The following is a 9,450-nucleotide window of genomic DNA, read 5'->3' as shown; positions in this document are numbered from 1 at the left end:
CTGCTTTCATTTTACAGCAAAGCAGCATATAGCTAGGCGAAACAGAAATTCGTCCGTCCTACGTACGCAAAAACTCCTACAGCGTCTGCGCCACAGAAATTGGGCGAAAAATCCCACTACTCCCTGCTGGTCCACTAAATATGAAGAAGGAAACATGCGGGCGTCAAACACCAATTCAGATTTCTGGACAGACTTGACCAATAATTTAGAAAGACTTTAATGAACCGTTGGAATTAACCCAGTGATAAGCACACGCCCGTTTCAGCTTCGTTGATTAACCATCTGTATGGAGTGCTTCGGCAGTGATCTCGCTTATAAAAGCTTCTGAGAACATCCACCTTGAGCCTTAAAAACTTTGGAGAGCAGAAGAAACATGTGTACGGTCGCCATTTACGAACCTGCAGCTAAAGTTAAGAAACAAAAAAATAATATCAAGAGCAAGACGTTGAATAGCAGTTCCAGCAGTCATCGTGTCGGCGGCAACCTCAAAGCATCCACGGTGTTCAAGTTACGATTTCGCAAAAGCCGACCGGACGCTCGGCTCTGTCTGCTGACTCCTTGGAAACACTCGCGCTATCTCTTTTAGACCGCTGAACAGGCGGAGCCGTTTGTGACTGTGCGCCCTCAGGCCCGAATAATCTTACTCGCCTTCAGCGTGATTTTAGATCCGCTATGAACGCCCCGTGCGATAAAAACAAATGAAGAGACAAACCGGATCAGCGGCGACAATGCTTCAAGTAAGGTGCCCTCTGCAGAAGATTCCGTCGGCGCCGTGGCTTAGGTGGTTAAAGCGCCTGTCTAGTAAACAGGAGATCGTGAGTACGAATCTCGCCGGTGCCTTTCTTCTTTTTATTACGCGTTCATTTTAACATTACTGATCGGCCGCCATATGCTGAGTGTACAAGCTACGTTTCTTGCTGAAGCCCCAAATAAATTGTTGTATCCTGTTGAAGGTTGTTGTTTCTTAATTTATATATTAAATGTATCCTCGAATATAATTAATATTTAGTTCCATCAAAGGTGGCGGTCAGGCCATTACTATTACACATACTTTTTGTTCTACGGCTGTCAGCTCATACCTAAACCCCATAATCTCACCAATTTTTAATCTCTGCTCATTTATTAATTACAGGTGGCACCAGCAATCTATCAGCGCACGTGCTATTCCGAACGTTGCTATTCCCGTAGAAGTGGTTTACGGCTATATCTTCCGCAGATTTCCTGTATAATGATGAAGCAGACGTCATGACCCTTATGGCTGGGCCCAATCTTCCCACTTCAGTTCGAACTCCTACCATTCTCTGTCCCTTTTGCCCCAGGCACGGAGTGAATGATTGTAGACATTGGATCCTCGAAAGCGAGCCTGTCGCGTTACCGTGGCAAATTCCACCGAGTGAATGGCATCGTGTGGTGGTGAGTTCAAGTGACCAGCCTGGATACCTCCCGTGAAAAAATAATTTCCTGATTCCCTTTCGTTCAATAGAGTTGCCTTATCATCTCCTACCAGTTTTGCTCTAGTGCTGTTTGTTCAGAATACACAGCTGCCGGATGCTAAATAAATAAAAATTTTATCGTCCGGCAGATGACAGATTTTGATCACAGTTACGCATTGTCCTTTCAAACAATGACTTCCATGACGAGAATAGGCCCTGGCTCCTTCGTTACCTGCATTTAAGAGTCCGTGGTTACAGGCATTAAAACCAAGCGCCTGTTTGTTGTATAGGCTGTTCTAAAAGAAAAAAAAAAAGAAAGTCAATATGTAGGGGGTGAGCATAGTTTATTAATTTTCCCTTAACAAAAAGTTTAGCAAAAAAAGGATATCATTACAAAAAAAAAAAGTCCCGAAAAAAAAAAATGAAGAGGCACCGGCGAGATTCGAACTCACGATCTCCTGTTTACTAGACAGGCGCTTTAACCAACTAAGCCACGGCGCCGACGGCCTCTGTCTCGAGGAGCACCATCCTTGCAATATCGCGTCCCGTTATCTCTAAGCCCACCGTAGCGTCCACAGAAACGACAGCAAATGAGGTGTGCTGTCCGAAACACCTTTTGCGGTTTCGCAAACGACATCACTAAACACGAACTACAATTATGTCATCTTCAGGGGCGTAGCCAGAAATTTTTTTCGGGGGGGGGGGGGTTCAACCATACTTTATGTATGTTCGTGCGTGCGTTTGTATGTGTCCGTGTATATATACGCAAGCAAAACTGAAAAATTTCGGGGGGGGGGGTTGAACCCCCCAACCCCCCCCCCCCCCCGTGGCTACGCCCCTGGTCATCTTACACTACAAAGAAATTGCACTTACTGAAAAAGAAAGCTTTTCAATTAAGTTTCTAACTTATTGTCTTATTAAATAAGGCCCATGCCAAAATTTACAAACTGTACAGGGTGAGTTTACAAAGGATATCTATATATGGAAATAATTTTCTTGATGACAAAGGAGTTTCTACATATTAATTGCCAAACATGTATTGCGAAGAGGCACTTTATCGGTCCAGTCACTTAATTGTATGCTTCATTGCATAAAATACTGGAACGACAATGCATCTTTACCGCAAGTGCGATGGCGCGTATCTCCATGCAAGAATGTCATCCGTACGCAGAATTGTTTCCACAGAATTGTCGTGTCACAGATTTGCCACAGAACTGTTTCCAGCTGTTTCCCTGCAGTCGCGCTAGTTACAATTTGCAGGTTACAATATGTGCCGCAAGGTCATCAGTTCAGCTCAATTTTCAGTAATTAGTCTGACATGCATTTTAATTTCTCGTGCAAATAATGTCCGCTATGAGTAGTCCCGCTCAAGGATACTGTGTTTTCTGCCAGCGGTAGACCTTAAAAATGCCTTCCTTGAAGAAAAAATGAATTAATCATCCTGAGATGTAGAACATGCCATCATCGATTACACAGCCATCATACGAAAGATTGCTCATCGCATCATTGTCGCCAATCATCTCCAAAGGATAGATGCGCTGCCATTTTGGCGAAGATTTGCGGCATGGCATATGGGGAAGGAAGTAAAAGCTTCCTTTTTCCCGTTGCTATACGCCTTTGAGGTGCAGTTTTGCCAGTCATATTTTTTCCTCCGTATTTCTGAGTATTTCATTAAAATTTATTTTTATGGAGTGCTTCTACGACTTCAAGGAGGCAGTGAACATTGACATAACATCAGTGTCGTGGCGACGAGATTTACATGTCAAACGGAATCACTTAGAAATACTTAGAAGCACAAATGATGGTACAGTTGAACCTCGTTATAACGAACACTGATGAATTATCGGTTATAGCGAACTAAATGAGAACTTTGGTTGGTGACGTTTCATTTCGGTGACAGTTATCCGTTTTATAAGGAAACGAAACGCAAGAGTCTCCGCGATATTGGCTGTAACATAAAAATATTTGCTAAGTAATCTATAGCCTCTGTAAAAGCAAGTGCAACTCCTTTCACGTAGCGCCGCTCAAAAATGTTACGCGATAACGAAGCGGTTATTACGCGCGCCACTCGGAACTACACGTTGTCGCGGCGTTATGCGTATATGCATATTGTGGGTGATACACATGCAATATTTGATTGTTCAGCGCGCACGGGTTTGGCTACCCTCCCCATCGTTTGCCTACATCTGCATGGATGTGTCAGGTGTCACGTGCTACTCTATTAGCGCGCGTATGTGCATTCTGATCGAAACTTTGTTTCCGGCATCATGAACGTACAATTAGTACAACTCGACCCAGGAAAAGAAAACAAAAAGTGCCTATTTATGGTTTTACTTTTTCTCATAGTTTTACGTGCGATTACCACGATGTGATGATTGTTAGGCGCGCCGTGGTAGGACACTCTCGATTATTTTCGAAAACCGGTGATTACGTAAAGCGCCCCTAAGCCTAAATAACAAGTTTTTGTAGCGGCACGAGCACCGAGTGAAGCTCTTGTTTCTCTTCCAAGCATATCCGGTCGAGCACTTACTTCCGGTTTTAATAACATTAAAAAATGTCTTCTAAAAAATAGAAATCTATGGTTCTGGTTCAAGGTAAGAGTTATGTTGGATATACGTGATATCTGAGCGTAATTTTACTTAGGGTAAAGGCCAATCAACTGTCAGTATAATTAATTAGTTTAATTACTTGAGTTCATTTAAAGATTGGGAGCAACTGGAATAGTTGCGGCCCCTGGCGGCGCAGATCTCAACCACGTACTTCTTTCGACGTGGCCACTGAGATCCGCTTCGGCAGCGCACTAAACACAATGTTAAGACAAGAAAAACGCCAGGGCACGCGAACGCCGACATGCGAATGCCGCTACCGGACACCTAATCCTAAACCACGGCCTCCGAGATTGCGCGCCGGCGGGTAAGCCGTGGTCTAGGATTAGAGTCGCCTCCAGTTTCTTTCTCTCTTTTTTTTGCATTTTGCCACCATTTAAATGCGAGTGCCACAGTCGCGATCGAACCCGCGACTTGGAGCTCAACAGCACAACGCCATCAGCAGTGAGTTGACGCGGTGGAACTTTCTTTATCATTATTTTATTTTATTTATTATATTATTATTATTATATTATTATTATTATTATTATTATTATTATTATTATTATTATTATTATTATTATTATTATTATTATTATTATTACTTTAATTTTTGTGTGTGTGTGTGTGATTTCGACATATACTGATGTCAAGCTTTGCAAAGGCTAGGCAGCTGTGCCAAGTCACACCTCAAAATATGTACAGTCTTTAAAATGCCAGAATTGTGGGGACAATAAATATTTAGAGGCTGTTTGCATGTCTACGTCATACAGCCAGGCATAAGGTGGTAGGCTCTGGAGGGGTGACACATACGGGTAATTGCCCTATACCACAACACATGACCATTAAAGAAATATCAGCAAAAGTCAATTCTTCGTGGCATCATGCCTCGATAAATTACGCAATCAGAGCTGCTGAAACTGCGATTACTCTCGTGGTCTTCATGTCGCATTTAAACTCTCTCTACAAAGGCATCGATGCAAGACTGTGAAACCGGCATCTCTGAACACGAAAGTGCATTTATTTGCACCCTACTGCCTATTATCGTGATTACAATCGGCGTAGCCCTTTCTTCTTCCTTTCCCTCTAAGCGGAGTATTTCCTTTGTAATTAGGGCTGCGTGTATTCGGATACATCCGAAAAAATCCGATAAACACTCGCCGGTAAAATTTTTGACAATTTGAATTTATCCGATAAGCTCCGATTCTAAAAGGGCATTTTCAACGTTCAAAGGGCATTTTCAAAGCTGACAATCATCATTCCAAAGGAGCGCACCTCCAACAGCGGCAACAACCTCGTAAAGTATGCTTGCGTCTATTACAACAAGCTTTAAGCTTGTAATACGAACAAACGTACGTGTTTTGTATTCAAGTATTTGTGCTTGCATGTGTATGTGTTCGCGCGTTCAAATTTTCAAGACATCTAAAATATACTTATAGTGTGTTCACGTGTTTTCACGTTCAGATATCATTCCATCTAAGATTTCGGAGTATTGATAATAATAATAATAATAATAATAATAATAATAATAATAATAATAATAATAATAATAATAATAATAATAATAATAATAATAATAATAATAATAACAGGTCATTTAGTTTTCATCAAGAAGATGGGGAAGGCTGGGAGAAAAATCTGAGAAGCAGCTTGACTAGCTCCTGCTCCCCCCAAAAGCACACTTTGGCGAGTTTACAGCAGTGCACATCAACAGCCGTATTAACCGGGTAAATGAACAAGAAATGAGAAAGATATTAAAGGATGGAAAAACAGTATTATCAGCAACAGTGCAACGTATTTTCATTGTAAGTAAAATTAATAGGAAGACGTTGCAACAACTTATAATGCAAAATTAAACACCGAATTTCGGAGAATTGGAGATTTACGAGAAAAAAACTCCGATAAACGCCGAAGTTCCTTTTAAAAACTAAAGTCCGAAAAACACCCTCCGAATTTCGAGAAAAATAAACGCCGAAAACGCGGAGCCCTATCTATAATGTATCCTCACACTCTTTTCCACCGCTCAGGCACACGTTGTGAAGCACTGTTATTCCCACTCAAGTTATCAAACCAGAAATGGTTAAAAGACGTCTATAATGCAAATTAATATTCAGAGCTATTTTGTCGTGATTTATTGTTTGATTACGCAGAAGAGAGATGCGCTATTTCGAGGCTCAAAACGCCGTTATACCGGGTGATAAAAATTAAGCTTTATGGTTTTCTTCGAATTCAGCACTGGCAGGTACGTGAAGACTACCTTTGCCGATAAGTCATCTATCCAGGGGAACACAAAGTGAGATGGTCATTATCGCTCTCAGTCACCCAATTATTCAGATTGATCGAATTATGAAATTGTTTTACTGACTGCATAAGTGGGCGTGTTTGTATTGAAAAGTTAGAAGCATGCACTCGTGCTTGTACATAATTCCACTTCGGAAGAATTCTTCTAGCACGTCCGTGCTTTGAGATATCCGGCTACAAATTCTAATTTGCTGTTCCCACGTGCGCACGCACGCGTGCAGACACAAACATACACACACACAAGCGCGCACTGGAACTATGTTTCGGATTCAGGGACAATAATGCTTACGCACACAACTTCCGTGCAATTTTTGTTCACCTAAGGCATGTACCACTGCGTGTCCTATACATGTGAATTAGCTAATAAGACGGATACTACTTGGACGTCGCATCGCACTGGGACATGATATCTATAATTAATAACGTTTACCTAAGTACATTTTCAATATCTTAAAGCAGCGAGGGCTGGCCTTCATAATATTAAGATTTACTGCACTAAAACGATTGTAGACCATATTCTTAATGTCCTCTCCGCTATGACTAACCTCATTTTTAAAGCCGCTGTTTTTTTTTATTTATGGCAACAGTCTTTTTACAATCGCAAATTTGACATGTTTTCATTGCTGTTTGATTCAATAATTATTGTCATCATAATACCAATAAAACTTCTAACTACGGGACCTCCTCCTGTATATACATATCTTGTAATTCGCACCGTTTTATTATCATGAACAAACTGATTTTGATTCTAAATCTTATCGCACGCAAAACACTTCTGGTGTTGAAATGAAGCAATAATTCTCACCAAATTAACAGCTATCAGAGTGGCAGAGTCGCCATCATGCTATACTTGAGAACAGGACAAAACTTCGCTTCGCGTTTGGGGGAACTTGCAACTCTCACCTTGGCGAGGTGTCCTTGAATATTGACCTTTGAACTAGACCACCAAAACACATGTGCTCTCAGACTCCATATGCGGCAACTGTATGCTTGCTTACCTTTGCTCGATGGGACGCCAATGTAGCAGGGTTATGCGCGAACACCTGCATGCAGTTTCAGAGAGTCGACTGAACATTTATTGAGTTAGTTAGTTAGTTAGTTAGTTAGTTAGTTAGTTAGTTAGTTAGTTAGTTAGTTAGTTAGTTAGTTAGTTAGTTAGTTAGTTAGTTAGTTAGTTAGTTAGTTAGTTAGTTAGTTAGTTAGTTAGTTAGTTAGTTAGTTAGTTAGTTAGTTAGTTAGTTAGTTAGTTAGTTAGTTAGTTAGTTAGTTAGTTAGTTAGTTAGTTAGTTAGTTAGTTAAAGGCATACTGCGGTCGGAAGACCAAGCAGGGGGAACCACAAAAGTAATTTACAAAATATAATCATACAATAAACGGAAAATGAAAACTATGAAAACACGGTGCAGTAGTAGAGCACGCGCTAAGAAATAAGTACAGTTAGAAGTCAGAGAACATAGCAAACTAGCCAAGTACATTTGTGTGCATTATGAACTGGGCAACCCATATAGTCTGAATCATGTGGTCATGAGCAGAAAGAGACATAATATTCAAAGTCAGGGCCATCCTTTTGATAAAATTATTCCAGCGGTAACGTTCCATTCATTGACATTCCGAGGGAACAGAGAGTACATGCAAATATTAGTACGTGCGAAGTAACATTCAAGGTGGAAAGCATGTGTATGTCCACTTTATTTAGAAATTCGTCGTCTTGAGCAAATATCTGGACTAATGTTAAATTTACGAGGATAAAGCGAGTGGAGAAGTTTCAGCCTAGCAATTTCTCTTCAATATTATAAATCAGAGATGTCATTAGTGGACATGAGCATTGATGAGTCACCCATCTGGTAAGCATTAAAGATAAAACAGTTTCGTCGCTTAGTTTGCTTTAAGTTCTTGCCTCAAGCATCCTAATTTTTTTTGTAAGCAGATAAGTATGCTTTATTAATATGACTTGGCCAAGTTGGCCGCTTTGTAATTCTAAAACCTAAATATTCATGCTCATCAACTTCATTCAGAGCGCAGTTGCTGAGAGAATACATATGATTAAGAGGACATTCATTGTAATACGCATGAAGATGGATTTATCACTGTTTAATTTTCATAGACCAACGTCCACAATACTTCGAAACGGCATGCAGGTTGGATTGCAAGAATTCCTGGTCGTTCGGAGTAAGACTGGTTTTTTTTAAAAATATGCAGTCATCTGCAAAAAGTATTACATTTATCTCTGACGTATCTATCGAAGTAACAATGTAAGTTATGCGCACAAAATATAAGGACAGGTCCCAGAATGCTGTCCTGGGGGACTCCTTATGGGACTAGTAGCAGTATGCGAAAATGCAGTCATAGTTTTCGATTGGAAATGTAAGAACGAATCCCTGTAATCAGTTTAACGTGTAGGCCTACGCTATGTAACTTAGGAAGGAGTTTGCTATGCGTGACAAGGTCAAAGGCCATACAGAAATCTCAGAAAATCGCAAAGAGCGCACGCCTGCGGCATCGAGGAGAACTTGCAGCATATCTTCTGCGACTGTCCTCGCTACTCTGCGCAGAGACGATCCCTCTCATTCGCTCTCGCTCGTCTTCACAACAGAACGGTGACACTAGAAACAATTCTCCAATGTCATCCTGAAAAGTCATCGAGAATGGACCTTTTTCACGACAGGTAGAGCGCCCCTATCGGCGAGAGCCAAAAGCAAATATGGTGGCTCACGGCCACCTGGATCGGGGCTCGCCGCGCGCCCCGATCCAGGTGGCCGTGGGTGGCTTTCCGGTCGACGTGACAGCGTGGGACCTTGTGCGTTCCTTCGTTACCATGGCCTCCAAGACTGCGCGCCGGCAGGTTTCGGAGGCCGTGCGCCACCAAAAATGTTTCGGGGTGGCGCCGTCGAAGTATTTCCGGTGCGCATGCGCAGAAAGCGCCCGTGAAAAAGGTCCATTCAAGCAACCAAGGCATTGCTCAAATTCCTAAGGGCAACAGACTTGCACGAGCGGCTATTCGCAACTTCCAGGTACCGTGGCGCCCCCGAGTGGTGGCCGCCGGAAGCTCTGTTGAGATTATTGAAATGTTGGACCCGCTTGAGTCAGCGAATGTTGCCACTTGTTTTGTCTCGTTTGGGGTCGTTTTGCGACG

General features: G+C 41.8%; 2 non-coding genes across 2 annotated transcripts; one reads left to right on the top strand and one right to left on the bottom strand.

Moving 5' to 3' along the window:
* Positions 1-766: 766 nt before the first annotated feature.
* Trnat-agu (transfer RNA threonine (anticodon AGU)) lies at positions 767-840 on the top strand. Its single transcript has one exon. It is a non-coding gene; the product is annotated as a tRNA-Thr (tRNA).
* Positions 841-1,860: 1,020 nt separating this feature from the next.
* On the bottom strand, positions 1,861-1,934 carry Trnat-agu (transfer RNA threonine (anticodon AGU)). The gene has a single exon. It is a non-coding gene; the product is annotated as a tRNA-Thr (tRNA).
* Between the last annotated feature and the right edge of the window lie 7,516 nt (positions 1,935-9,450).

Source organism: Rhipicephalus sanguineus, chromosome 1 (genome assembly GCF_013339695.2).
Source record: "Rhipicephalus sanguineus isolate Rsan-2018 chromosome 1, BIME_Rsan_1.4, whole genome shotgun sequence".
In the NCBI taxonomy this organism is placed as follows: Eukaryota; Metazoa; Arthropoda; class Arachnida; order Ixodida; family Ixodidae; genus Rhipicephalus; species Rhipicephalus sanguineus.
The sequence above is the reverse complement of the archived record's forward strand: the minus strand, read 5'-3'. Positions and strand labels throughout refer to the sequence as shown.